The sequence below is a fragment of the Equus asinus genome, chromosome 30 (genome assembly GCF_041296235.1).
Source record: "Equus asinus isolate D_3611 breed Donkey chromosome 30, EquAss-T2T_v2, whole genome shotgun sequence".
NCBI classification, from domain to species: domain Eukaryota; kingdom Metazoa; phylum Chordata; class Mammalia; order Perissodactyla; family Equidae; genus Equus; species Equus asinus.
Genome location: NC_091819.1, coordinates 427,881 through 441,396, shown reverse-complemented (window position 1 = coordinate 441,396; position 13,516 = coordinate 427,881). Strand labels below are relative to the sequence as shown.

The window sequence follows — 13,516 nt, the reverse complement described above, 5'->3', positions numbered from 1 at the left end:
GGGCTGGGTTCTGCTCAAGGGTCTTGCTAGGGGCAAGGCCTGACCATAAAGCTCTCTCACCTCTTCAGAGAGCACATGCCTCCCACTCCCACCCGGCCGAGGGGGGTTTCTTTTTTTTTTTTTCTTTTAAAGATTTTATTTTTTCCTTTTTCCCTCCAAAGCCCCCTGGTACATAGTTGCATATTTTTTTTAGTGGTGGGTCCTTCTAGTTGTGGCACATGGGATGCAGCCTCAGCATGGCTTGAGCGGTGCCGTGTCCGCACCCAGGATCCGAACTGGCGAAACCCCAGGCCGCCGAAGAAGAGTTTGCGAACTTAACCACTCGGCCACGGGCTGGCCCCCATGAGGGGGCTTTTCAAGCACCTGGAGGAGGAGCCTCCTTGGACTGGGCGGTGCCAGAAGGGGCATCCAGTTCAGCCCTTTCACTGGCTACTACACTTATCTATGACCAGGTGTGGCCAGATCCTAGCACAATGGTTCCTTTCTCATCAGGGACGCCTTTGAGAATAAAAGATACAGATCTTCTTGCCTAAAAGGCTCATAGGCACTTTAAAAACTATTTCAGATGTTCATAGCCCCAGGCTAAAGACCCCTGTCTTTTGCAATCCATGTTCTGGGACCCTGTGCCTTTATAAGGCCTCCGGGTAGAGCCCTCAGTTGTGAGATGGCAGCAGCTACCTGGCCTGTGAATTCACGCGGTTTCAACATGCACTGCCCTCTGTTGGCCGTGAGGAGGGGGGACAGGTAAAAGTGCCTGATGCTGCCCTGGCATGGAAACTGAGACAGGGTTTCTTCCCAGAATGTTAGGGGCAGAGAAACTTCCCGAAGCTTTCACAGGACCACTAGGAGGGCTGCCTGTTCTGGAGACGGGCTGGTGATAAGGGGGTCCATAGGGAACTCCACATGAATTCAGAGCCCCTCAGCCCAGGTCCCAAGCCCCTGAATGGTTGTCAGGGTGATCTGCTCACACAAGATAGCCATGTCAACCCCTCATCCCCTGCGGGAATCACTGGAGGAGGCCACCCCAGCCCTGAACTTAGAAGAACGACTAGAAAGTTGGCAAGGTTGGAGAAGGCCCACTGCCTGGTCTGGGCTCCACGTCACTTGCAAAACCACTTGTATTTGCAGGGTCAGGGAAACAGTGGAATGAGAAATACAAAACTGGGGTGAGAGATTGGGTGGGGCCGGTTCCAGGAACCCCTAGAACTCCTCACTCTCGTCCTCACCATGTAAACACTCTGCATCCACTTCTTCATAATCCTTTTCCAAAACAGCCAGGTCCTCTCGGGCCTCGGAGAACTCCGCCTCCTCCATGCCCTCACCCACATACCAGTGAACGAACGCCCGCTTGGCGTACATGAGGTTGAACTTGTGGTGGAGGCGGGCCCAGGCCTCGGCGACGGCTGTTGAGCTACTCAGCATGCAGACCACCTGCCGCCCCTCGGCCAGGTCTCCCCCAGGCACCACTGTGGGGGCCGGGAGTTGATGCCAACCTAAGAAGCAACAGCAAGTAATGTAAGCAGCCGGTCCTGTGCTCCCTGGAAGGGTCTGCACGAGGCTCCCCATAACTGGTGAGGGGCATGGCCTGTGTTTGACACTTGCCAGTCTGCCAGAAACACGGGGATGGAGGAACGAGGTCACCACAAGGAAACAGACCCATCCGGGATGTGGGACAGTCAACACAATGAGACTAGTCCCTTCAAAGTCACAATCCAGCAAAAGGGTGAATGGTTTTACATTAAAAGATGTAAGAGACAAATATAACGCCTCATCCTTGATTATACCCTGATTTTGAAAAACTGACTATAAAAAACATTTGTTGCAACTGGGAAAGTTTGAATACTACTAGGTACTCTTATTTTGGGGAAGTTATTCATTCTGCTAGGCACAAAAATGGATTTCTGTGTTATATAATAGCTATAAGTGAGCTCAAATGGGTCAGTCAAGCAAAAATAAAGGAAACAGAGTTTGATGTTGACTCCCGGCAGTGGGTTTGTGGTGTCAAACAATTGTACTAGTCTCCCCACTTTCCTGTAGTTTAGAACATTAATAGTTTAAAAAGTATAAAACCTTGTGAAAGTATCCAATTGGATCTAAACTTAACCTACTTTAAATTTCGCTCTATTCAGAATACATAAATACGTTTCACATTCAGCGTTTAAGAAAAAAATAGTCACCTTCCCCTTAACACTTCCTGAAGGCAGCCTGCTCTTCCTTTGAGCAGCTAAACCTTTCCTAACATGGAGCCTCCCACACATCCGACCCGTGTTTGGTTCTGGGCTACAGGACAACTCGCCACTACTAGCAAGTGGCTAATATCTTGTGGCCAGGGGCCCTGCCTCCCCTCCCGTTGAGGTCCTGTCCACGCAGTGTCACAGGGCTGTATGTAACAGGAGAGCTGTATGTGTTTCTTTAAATGCCACGTCTGTCACCTTTAATCTTTCCAGTCTCACCCTGGAACAAAAGCCATAAAACTTAAACGAGGTCGTCTGCCCAGGACCCTCTGGGATGTGAACTGAAAAGGGGATGGGGCTTCAACAAGCTCTTCCCCTTGACTTCTAAAGGAAGAGCTGCATTCACAGCCCTTCTTTCTGAGCCGTGTCTTGCTCAGTATTTGAATGTAGGCCTTCCTGTGCTTCCAAAAGCACTTCCTGCTGGGCAGGAGCCATAATAAGTGGGTTTGTCCTGCACATGTGAATGATGAGGGCAAGGCCCCCAAATGACCAGAAGCAGAGGAAATGCCTATTTGCCAGGCTAAGAGACAAAACACGCTCTTCCTTTCACCAAGGAAAGCTTTCCAACAGACTCGACCCTGGCTCACAGGCCAAAGGCCTGGGGTCTAGACAGGTTGAGACCTATAAGTTGAAGACAGTCTTGAACACTGTGAAGGGCCCGACTTGCCCCAGCCCGAGCACACTTTCTTTCATGCCTGAAGCTCCACAGGAATCTCTCCTCCCAGTGGGTACACAGGCCACATGCTAATCCTCCCTCTACCCCCAACTTGCCTTGAAACCTGTGGGACACCAGTTCACAAACTGGACGGTGTGCTTGGTCTTGATGGCGGTAATGGCGGCATTCATGTCCTTGGGCACCACATTGCCATGGTAGAGCAGGCAGCAGGCCATGTACCTGCCACAGCGAGGTCACACTTGACCATCTGATTGCTGGGTTCAAAGCAGGTGTTGGTGATCTCCGTCACTGAATGTTGCTCGCGGCAGGCCTTCTCGGCTGAGATGACCGGTGCGTAGGTCACCAAGGGAAAGTGGACACGAGGGAAGGGCACCAGATCGGTCTGGAACTCAGTGAGGTCCACGTTGAGGGCCCCGTGAAAACGCAGGGAGACGGTGATGGAGGACACAATCTGGCTGATGAGCCGGTGAGGTTGGTGTTGTTCGGGCGCTTGACGTCCAGGTTGTGGCAGCAGATATCATAGATGGCCTCATTGTCCACTATGAAGACAGAGTTCAAGTGCTCCATGGTGGCGTGGGTGGTCAGGAGAGAGTTGTAGGGCTCTCCAACCGCTGTGGACACTCGGGGGGGCTGGGTAGATAGGAAACTGCAATTTGGACTTCTTGCCATATTCAACAGAAAGCCGCTCCGTGAGCGGGGAGGTGAAGCTGGAGCCGGTGCCACCCCCGGCGCTGTTGAAGATGAGGAAGCCCTGCAGCCCGGTGCACTGGTCTGCCTGGGGTAGGAGACGACACTGCTAAGGATGCGGATGGCATATCACCTGCCCGGCCCTCCTCTCCCGACAACGCTTGTCTGTCTGGAAGCTACTGTAACCTAAGTACAGCTGTATTCACTCCTGTATTTACAAAAACCCTTTGAAGCATGATTTATGCTTAAGTGCATACATTTTATTGCAGGTACAATGAATGGTAAGTGTATGTACCTATAAAGCCACCAAACCAATCAAGATACAGACATTTCCATCACTGCGGAAAGTTCTCATGCTCCTCTGCTGCACCTCCATAGAGGCGAGAAGACAATACCTACAAGGGCTTGTTGTTCTTGGGAGAAAGATGACCCAGAAGGGCAGCGCCGAGTCTGTGAAGGGGGGTGGGAGGCAGGGAGATGAGGGTCAGGTGGGACGGAGGATTCATAGTCAGAGATTGGGGCCCTCTCAGTTTTGCAGCTTTGCCCCCAGTTGCAGGAGAGTGGAGTGGGGGCAGCAGTGGTGATGGTACCCTGCTGAATACACAGATTCCGAGGCCCTAGCTCGGACTGGAATCCAGGAACTGCAGGTTTCACAAGCACCCTCGGTGACTCTGACGTAGCTGTTCCTTGGACTAGAAAAGCATCCTTCTATGCCAGACACATGGTAGGGACCATACGAAAGTTTTCCACTCATCCGCAATATATACATGTACCGAATCATGACATTGTACACCTGCAACTAATAGAATGTTGCCTGTCAATATCTCAAAAATAAATTTTTAAAAAAGCAAAGCAGGCTTTATGCAAATTGATAACTAAAAAAACCCCAAAACCTCCTATTAAGAAAGTCTAATGGGCCAGCCCCATGGCAGAGTGATTAAGTTCGTGCTCTCTGCTTCAGCGGCCACGGGTTCACTGGTTCAGATCCTGGGCACGGATCTACGCGTCGCTCATCAAGCCGTGCTGTGGCAGCGTCCCACACAGAAGGACTAGAATGACCTACAACTAGGATACACAGCTGTGCTCTGGGGCTTTGAGGAGGGGAAAAAGAAAGAAGGCTGGCAACAGATGTTAGCTCAGGACCAATCTTCCTCACCAAAAAGCATTAAAAGAAAGAAAGAAAGAAAGAAAGTCTAAGCCTAGGGGTGCTTTGTTTTCTTTTCGCAGACTCCTGTTCGTTCCTCAGGTCACTCGCAAGTCCTTGGTCTCCACTGAGCAGCAGAGAGTACGTCTGCACACTCCCTCTAGAGCACCAGTGCCCAAGTGCTGGCTGCTCCTCGCTGGCCTCCCTCCTGGTTCTCAGCGCCTCAGGCAAGGGATGGGGAAACTGGGCTATGCAGGAGCCTCTCCCACTGGAGCCTAAGAGCTATAGGAGCCTGGAGTCGCAGAGGCAGCTTCCTCCCACCTGCTGGGGCTGGAGATGGACCAAGGCTCAGAGGAGGCTTGGCTCAGACTAGCAGGCCCAGCACAGTGAGGACCCAGCAGGGAGAAGGCCAAGTTCACAGACTCAGGGCAGACTCAGAGCAGGTTAGTTAGGCTTCTAACCCTAGACCCACCCCCAGGACACACAGCTCCCCCTAGAGGAAGCCTGGTGGACAGACAGGCCGGAGGAACCCCGGGGACACCATCAGCCCCGGCCTCAGCCACAGGCTTTCGGTTTCCCTTTCCTCCACGAAGGTCCAGCCTCCCAGGCCAGGGAAGGAGGTCAAGGACGCACTGATCTCCTGCAGGCACTGAGGACACTCGTCCACTCACCAGTGTTCGGACTTGCTCCAGCACCATGTCAATGATCTCCTTCCCCACAGGGTAGTGGCCTCGGGCATAGTTGTTGGCAGCATCTTCCTTGCCAGATATCAGCTGCTCCGGGTGGAAGAGCCGCCTGTGAGTACCAGTTCTCACGGCATCTCGAGGGGAAGAAAGAGGGCAAAGGTGAGACGCTGATCTCGTCCCCACGAAGACGCAGGTGCCAGGACCTAGGCTGCTAAGCACCCCTGGGTGGAAGCGCACACAGGGCTGAGGGGGCCCTGCATTCCAGAGGCGCCGTCTGAAGCCCAGTCCTAACCGGGCCTGGGTGGGGAAGCCAGGGGCCCTTTAGTAGTCCTTTCCTTTCCTCTTACCGTAGCCACTTCGCTCTGCTTGGTGAGAAGCTGAGAGGTGTTTGTGGGAATCTCACCTGACTTTTCATTGGGATCAGAACATTCACTAATGTAGAAAACGCTCGTCCACAGCTACAACAATGTCCTCAAAAGATGGGGGGGGGGGCGCGTGTAAAGTTTTCAGGAACAGGAAACTGAGGAGATTTGGAAGCAGAGAGGTCCCCCCCACCTTCACCCACCCTGGGAGCCAGCACCAGCCAGGTTGACACAAGTCAACATCCTCTCAGGGGGCCCACTGCAGGTAAGGCTGAGCTGGGGGCCCCAGTTCCTTAGGTAACGTTTTCCTCAAGAGTCTGAGGATAGGGAAAAGGAAGTTTAAAGTTTTTGCTTTTATATCCGCTCTTTTCTGCAGTCTTTCATTCCAGGTCTGACGCCTGACTCAAAAATCTGGCAGTTTCTGGGCAGAGTTGTTTGACTGATCTCCCCCTCAGCACAGGAAGACCCCAGGGCCTCCCCTTGAAGAGAGTCTGGACAAAAGCCACAGTTGGCAGGGTTGTTTCTAGCAGGGGATTGCCCACATTCCAGGAGCTCTTTCCCTAAGCAGAGCTTCCCACTGACTTTGGGGCTGGGGGTAGGGAACCCCACCACCACCCACTCACCTATCGCAGTTGGCTCCAAGTCTACAAAGACAGCCCGGGGAACACACTCGCCAGCCCATGTTTCACTAAAAAAGGTGCTGAAGTTGTCCTCACTGCCCCCCAGCGCCTGGCCACTGAGCATGGTGCCATCCGGCTGGATGCTGTGCTCCAGGCAGTAGAGCTCCCAGCAGGCATTGCCCATCTGCGCCCCAGCCTGGCCCACGTGGATGGAAAGACACTCACGCTGTTGGCAGAAGCAGAGCAGGGACTGGTGTGAGGAGGGAGGTGGGGGCTAGAAGAACCTTCCCTGGGAGCACCCCTTTATCCTTCCTCCTTGGAGGCTGAAGCCTAGCAGTGCAAGCGTGACCTGGACTGAAACCCAGAGGACTGGGTTCCCCTTCCAGGCCTTACCACACTTTAAGCCAAACTACCTCCAGGCTCTTAGTGTCTTTTCATTTATTCAGGGCTTGAGAACAAAGTGGGCTAAGCCTAGGTCTTCGGGGGCAGGAACCAGAGAAAACCAACCAAGTGGAGAAACCTGCCTGATTTCCTAACCGTCCCAGGTGCCGCGTCCTGCGTGGGCGCCTCTTGGTCCCGGACGCAGGGCTCTCCCCAGCTGGGCTGAGGCTCGGCCGCCCCGACCGTGCCCCACATGCCTCTGTCCAGCGAGCGCCTCTGTCCAGTGTGCGCCTCTGTCCAGTGTGCCCCTCTGTCCAGTGTGCCCCTCTGTCCAGCGAGCGCCTCTGTCCAGTGTGCGCCTCTGTCCAGTGTGCCCCTCTGTCCAGTGTGCCCCTCTGTCCAGCGAGCGCCTCTGTCCAGTGTGCGCCTCTGTCCAGTGTGTCCCTCTGTCCAGTGTGCGCCTCTGTCTAGCGCGCGCCTCTGTCCAGTGTGCCCCTCTGTCCAGCGCGCACCTCTGTCCAGTGTGTCCCTCTGTCCAGCGCGCGCTGCCAGGAGCTCGGAAGTATTCGACCTCACACCCGCCTCTCGCAGAGAAGGGGCGCAGGAAAGCAGTGCTTGCGCGCCCCCGGCCCTTCCGCGCAGCCCCCTCTCCGTGGGCTCCTCGGGCCCCCAGCGCCACCTCACCATGGCCGCTCCGACAGGTGGAAGGCCTCCCGCAACACCAGCCCTCCCGGAGCCGGCTGCTGATGCGGGCAGTATACCCGCCGAGCTGCTGGCCACGCCTCCCAGCGGGGCTCCCTCTGGGCCCGGCCGAGGGACCGCCCTCCGCGTCCTCTCACTGGTCCAGGCCCCCCGAGCCCCTCCCCGCCCCGCGCTGGGCGGCCTGGCTGTGGGGAGTTGGTAATACCACCCCGGGCGAAAGCCTCGGGGACGCGGGTCCTCCCCGCCCGCCAGGCCGTCTTCTACTCTGTCGGGGCGCGTGCTGCCTCTGAGAGGCTGAAGGTTTTGGGGAGACACCATTTGTCTTAGGTCTCTACACCCGCAACACCACGGACTTGGTTCGAAAGTGCGTAAACCCGGGTGGGCGGCGCAGAGGAGCTCGGCAAGCGCCTGAGAAGGAAGGATGCTGTGAGGAGAGCCAGGGCCGGGACGAAATGGGCGAGGCGCTGCAGGTGCGGCCGACTGAGTCTACCCCCGCTCTGCCTGGGGCAGCACATCCAGTTCGGGTGGCAGATTGCCGCAAGAGCCGGGGCCCAGGCTGGCTGACGCAGGTTGGAGACGACTTGTGGGGTGAGGATGGGGAAGCAGCGTGGGGCCTTGAATGTTACTCTGAAGAGTTTGCAGGTAATTCCGCTGGCTGTGCAGGGCGTCCTTGAGGGTTTTTGTCCCAGCAGTGATGTGATCACAGTAGCATTTTAGGCAGTATGTACATGTTACTTGTGTATATATTTTTTTCCAGTGGTGGCTTATGTTTTTCCATGCTAAAGGGCATGCACACATTTGCCCTCTCCCCAGGCTGTTTGTTAGCTGTCTGAGATGAGGTTTTACTTCTATGAAACTAAGTGTAACAAATTAGCCCATTTCCTAGTTTGGGAGGGTTAATTGGTGTTTGTGGGTTTTTTTTGGTTTTAGTTTTTTAAAATTTTTTGGGGGAGGAAGATTGTCCCTGAGCTATCATCTGTGCCAGTCTTCCTCTATTTTGTATGTGGGCCACTGCCACAGCATGCTTGATGAGTGGTGTGTAGGTCCACGCCTGGGATCTGAACCCCCGAATCCTGGGCAGCCAAAGCAGACCGTTCACACTGAACCACTACACCACCAGGCAGGCCCTGGCGTTGGGTTTTATCAAATGATTGCATACCCCACAAAGATTACCCTTAATATTTGCTCAGCACATTCCAGAGGTACCCAAAGCATCTGTCACTTCCTAGTCTCACTTCCCAGGGGAAAGATGTCTGCACCCAGTTTATGTGGGTCAGACTTGGAGACTTGAATTGTTGCCTTAGGAAAGTCTGCAGCTGTGGTGACTTTCTTCTTCTTCTTTTTTTTTTTTTTCAAAGATTGGCACCTGAGGGGCCGGCCCAGTGGCATAGCGGTTAAGTTCGCACGTTCCGCTTCTCGGCGGCCCGGGGTTTGCTGGTTCGGATCCCGGGTGCGGACATGGCACCGCTTGGCAGCCATGCTGTGGTAGGTGTCCCACATATAAAGTAGAGGAAGAAGGGCACGGATGTTAGCTCAGAGCCAGGCTTCCTCAGCAAAAAGAGGAGGACTGGCAGTAGTTAGCTGAGGGCTATCTTCCTCAAAAAAAAAAAACAAAAGCAAAAAAACCCCAAACAAACAACAAAAAAAGGGGTGCTGGCCCCGTGGCCGAGTGGTTAAGTTCCCATGCTCCGCTGCAGGCGGCCCAGTGTTTCGTTGGTTCGAATCCTGGGCATGGACATGGCACTGCTCATCAAGCCATGCTGAGGCAGCGTCCCACATACCACAACTAGAAGGATCCACAACGAAGAATATACAGCTGTGTACTAGGGGGCTTTGGGGAGAAAAAGGAAAAATAAAATCTTTAAAAAAAAAAAAAAAAGATTGGCACCTGAGCTAACATCTGTTGCCAATCTTCCTTTTTTTTTTCTTCTTCTTCTTCTCCCCAAAGCCCCCCAGTACGTAGTTGTATACTCTAGTTGTAGGTCCCTCTGGTTGTGCTGTATGGGATGCCGCCTCAGCATGGCCTGTGGAGTGGTGGTGCCATGTCCGCACCCAGGATCCGCACCGGTGAAACCCTGGGCCACCAAAGTGGAGCACGCGAGCTGAACTACTTGGCCACGGGGCCAGCCCCTGTAATGACCTTCTGCTGACAGAACCCAGGAAGACTCAAAGTTACTGTGTCACTTGCCAGTGTGACATCAGACCAGCTGGCCCCTGGATTTCTGCAACTGTTTTTCCACAAGACTCTAGACATGTTATTCTAAAGAATCCTGGAACATTTTGAAACTAAATGCTTGTTCTGGTGGCTCGGGTAGTTTAAGTCCAGGGTGCAAAGGTTAACTTCAAATTCTGAAAAGTGTTCTTTGGTCTCAACTCTTGGGTTTTATGGGGATGCCTCTGGTCTAGGGATAAGGTGAGAATGTGTGGGTGAACATTCAAGTAAGTACTTTGAAAACTCTTGTCTATACAAAGCTAAGACATGGTTATTCATTGTCTGTCACTGCCCCAAGCAAAACAACTCAAATGTTAGATCCTGCCGAAGGTGGGCATATCAGCGATTAAAATGAAGCTACGTGGCCATAAACTCAAAAGTCATAAATTCAACACCATCGTCTCTCCCTTGCTCACCTTTCTAGGCATTCATTCTACCTTCTGGTAGGCAGACTCTGACAGTTAAAAACGTCCTTCCATCCCTCTACTGAATAGAGTCGCCTCTAACCCAGGGGGGTTATGAACACGTTTGGAACAGTGACATCTTCAGTCTTATTTGTGGAAATTACACAAACCCCTTCTTGACACTATGCTTCTTTACCTCACACCAATTAAAATTAGTCCTGTTACAAGGTAGATTTCTATGATCTAGACTGCTTAGATTTAGATGTAGATTTTTCCCCCTCCCCAAAGTCCCAGAGCATGGTTGTATATTCTAGTTGTAAGTCCTTCTAGTTCTGTGTGAGCCGCTGCGACAGCCTAGCACCTGACAGACGGGTGGTGTCTTTTGACAACCAAGAAACGAACCCATGCCACGAAGTGGTGAGAGCGCCGAACTTTAACGACTAGGCCATCAGGGCTGGTTCCCAAGTTGAGATTTTTGTCTCTAACTTTTCCTCCTCCTTTTCTCTATATCACCCCACTGATCTCTACTTCAGTGCCATTGCAGACACACCATTTTCATACAACTCTTCAGGAATTTTAAATATTCCACGGTTCAGAGGGAAAGGCCCATGGGCAACTCTAGTTTTCAAGCAATCTAAAGAATCCTGATAAGCCTGTCTCCTTTCGTATACGTGCTCTCTCCCCAGCCTCCCCACTGCACGGCAGTTAAATGACACTGAACTGAATGACAACCACAGGGAGTCTGGGCAAGGGAGGGGCAAAAGGAGATGGAGAGGCTTTGTGGGAACAAGAATATCCTGTTCATTCAGTGGTGGAGAATCAGGTTAAATAGGGAGACATCAGGGCTGTGCCTGGCTATTCATTCTTGAGCCAGTGCCAAGACTGTACAGGCAGCAGCTGGCTTTCAGTTGACTGAATTACTTACAACTGATGGTCATCTTAGTTTAGTTGCCCAAGTAGGGTGACTTCATGAACTCACTCTCTTTCCGTATTGTCTTGTCTTGAAATTCACCTCCCCTTTGACTGGGGCAACTGCTCCCTAGGATGAAACCCCCATTTCCACCCAATCCCTATTTCATGTCTCATAGAGGCCATTCAGGACCAAGGGGGGTTAAATGTATAAGCCCGTGGGAGTTATCACTCTCCCCTTACCTCCTTAGGGCCACAAGTCTCCCCTGCCCACATTCTATCTCCTCACTCGTTTCCCCAGGTCACAGTTCATCCTGGCCCCAATCTGAAATAGAATCTGTCTGGGGTCACCAGATCTGGAGAGTGACCCTGTTCTAATTGTAGCAGAGGACTTGTTCCTGGCATCCAAAATGAGAATCATTTATTATAATGTTATGCTTTGGGTACACTTAGTTTTGTGTCATAGGCTACAAACTACTCATCATGGATAACATTGTTTCTATATGAGGCAAAATGCATTCAAATTTTCAAAAGACTTGAAGTGAATTTGGTGGACACTTCTGCCACAACCCTACATTCTGACAGTCAGACACATATTCCAGAATTCAGTTCTCCCAAACAAAAGAAAACCTTGGTTACAACTGAAAAATTGGCACTGCTGAAGTTAACACCTTCATCTTCTTACCCTCTGAAGACTTAGCCACGGTAATGGCCACACTGACGTACTCTCTGCATGAGTCTGTGTACCACATCTGTTTTCACTGTCTTTGTCAAAAGGCATTGGAAAAAAGTGCCATACCTAATTTCTAACCCACTATTTCTGCATCAGAAATATTGCTCACTCTACCCTCCATTAAAAAAAACTGCATGAACTACTTTAAATTAGTCCCATTAAAATGATATAGCTTTCACTGGAGTTTATTTTAAATTCCTTTAACAATTATTTATCAGACTATTAAAATGTGGCAGACAGTGGGCCAAGCACCAAGGGTATAATAGTAAACAGGAGTTTTGGTCCCTACGCTTATGGAATTTACCTTCCTGAGAGGTGAGGAAGTAGTCAAGGGTTTAATTTTCAAATGAGATATTATAAAAGAAATGTCATCCAACTGAAGGGAAGAACTGATGTTTAGTAAACTGGGCTTTGTACAGGACCGTTGGTTACATTCTTTTAAAGACTGTTTTATTATGAAAATATATATTCAGAAAAATGCACCAAAGATGTACAGCTTAACAATTTATTACATAACCACTACCTAGATTAGAAAAAAAAAAAACATTACCACACTGCAGCTCTCCTCATGCCCTGTCCAAATCGTTACCCTCGCCTTTGGCATAAATCAAGTATCCATATGCATGGGTCTGTTTCTGAGCTATTTTGTTCTATCTATTCGTCTGTTCTCGTGACAAACGACAATGTCTATCCAATAGAGAAGTTCTCTCATCTTGTTTTTCTCCATGACTGTCTTTGCTATTCTCAGTCTTTTGCATTTTCATATAACTTTTAGAATCGGTTTATTGAATTTCACAAAAAAACTGTTGGGTTTTTGATTGGGATTTTATTAAAGTTATACATCAGTTTGGGGAAAAGTTGACACCTTTACAATATTAGGAGTTGGCAAACTTTTTTTTCTTTTGCTTGAGGCAGATTGACCCTGAACTAGCATCTGTGCCAACCTCCCACCACTTTATATGTGCATCCCCGCCACTGCATGGCTGACGAGTGGTGTAGGTCCATGCCAGGGATCCGAACCCACAAACTCAGGCCACTGAAGTGGAGTGCACTGAACTTAACCACTAGGCCACAGAGCCAGCCCCTAAACTTTTTTATTAAAGGGCCAGATAATAAATATTTTAGTTTGTGGGCTAAGAGACAATACTATGTAGATACTTATATAACCATTTAAAAAGGTAAAAACCATTCTTAACTCGAAGGCTGCTGAATCTCAACAAATTGGATGCTGGCTTGAATGGATTTGTCCTGTGAGCTGTAGTTTTCTGGCCCCATAAATTTGTTTGCTTTTTGTATTTCTCTCAGTAATGTTGTGTAAGGTTTTGTGTGGTGGTCTTGCAAGTCTACTGTTAAAGTTATCCCTAGCTCCCAGTTGTCTAGTTCTCTCTTCAGCTGTGTCTAATCTGCTGTTAAAAACCTTCCTGAATTCTTAATTTTGGTGATTGGTTTTTTTTAAAATTCTAGAGTCCACTTGGTTTTTCACATGTCCAAGTATCTGCTGAATTTCCCCGAACTTGTACATCTCCTTGAAGAGACCAAGCAGTTATTTCACAGGCTCTGTCTGATAGCCCCAGTGTCTCCAGCCTCTCTGGGCACGTGTCCACTATAGTTTTACTAGTTTTCTTGTCATCTTGTCTCATATGCTTGGTTACATTCTGTTGTATTCAGGATATCAACTTAGCAAAATTGTTTGTAAAAACAACTCAAAATTTAGGCTGATGGTATCTTCCTCTAGAAAGGGTTTTTGTTTGCTTATGCCAAGAGGT

The 13,516-nt window shown here is 50.5% G+C and overlaps 1 long non-coding RNA gene and 1 pseudogene across 1 annotated transcript in view; one reads left to right on the top strand and one right to left on the bottom strand.

Annotated features, from left to right (window-relative positions):
* Nucleotides 1-1,075: 1,075 nt before the first annotated feature.
* On the bottom strand, nucleotides 1,076-6,657 carry LOC106840218 (tubulin alpha-1C chain-like; annotated as a pseudogene).
* Nucleotides 6,658-7,682: 1,025 nt separating this feature from the next.
* Nucleotides 7,683-13,516, top strand: part of LOC106840205 (uncharacterized) — a 42,848-nt gene continuing 37,014 nt past the window's right edge. The window contains exon 1 of the long non-coding RNA XR_006522193.2: nucleotides 7,683-8,080. This is a non-coding gene — a long non-coding RNA (uncharacterized lncRNA). The remainder of the gene's footprint in view (nucleotides 8,081-13,516) is intronic.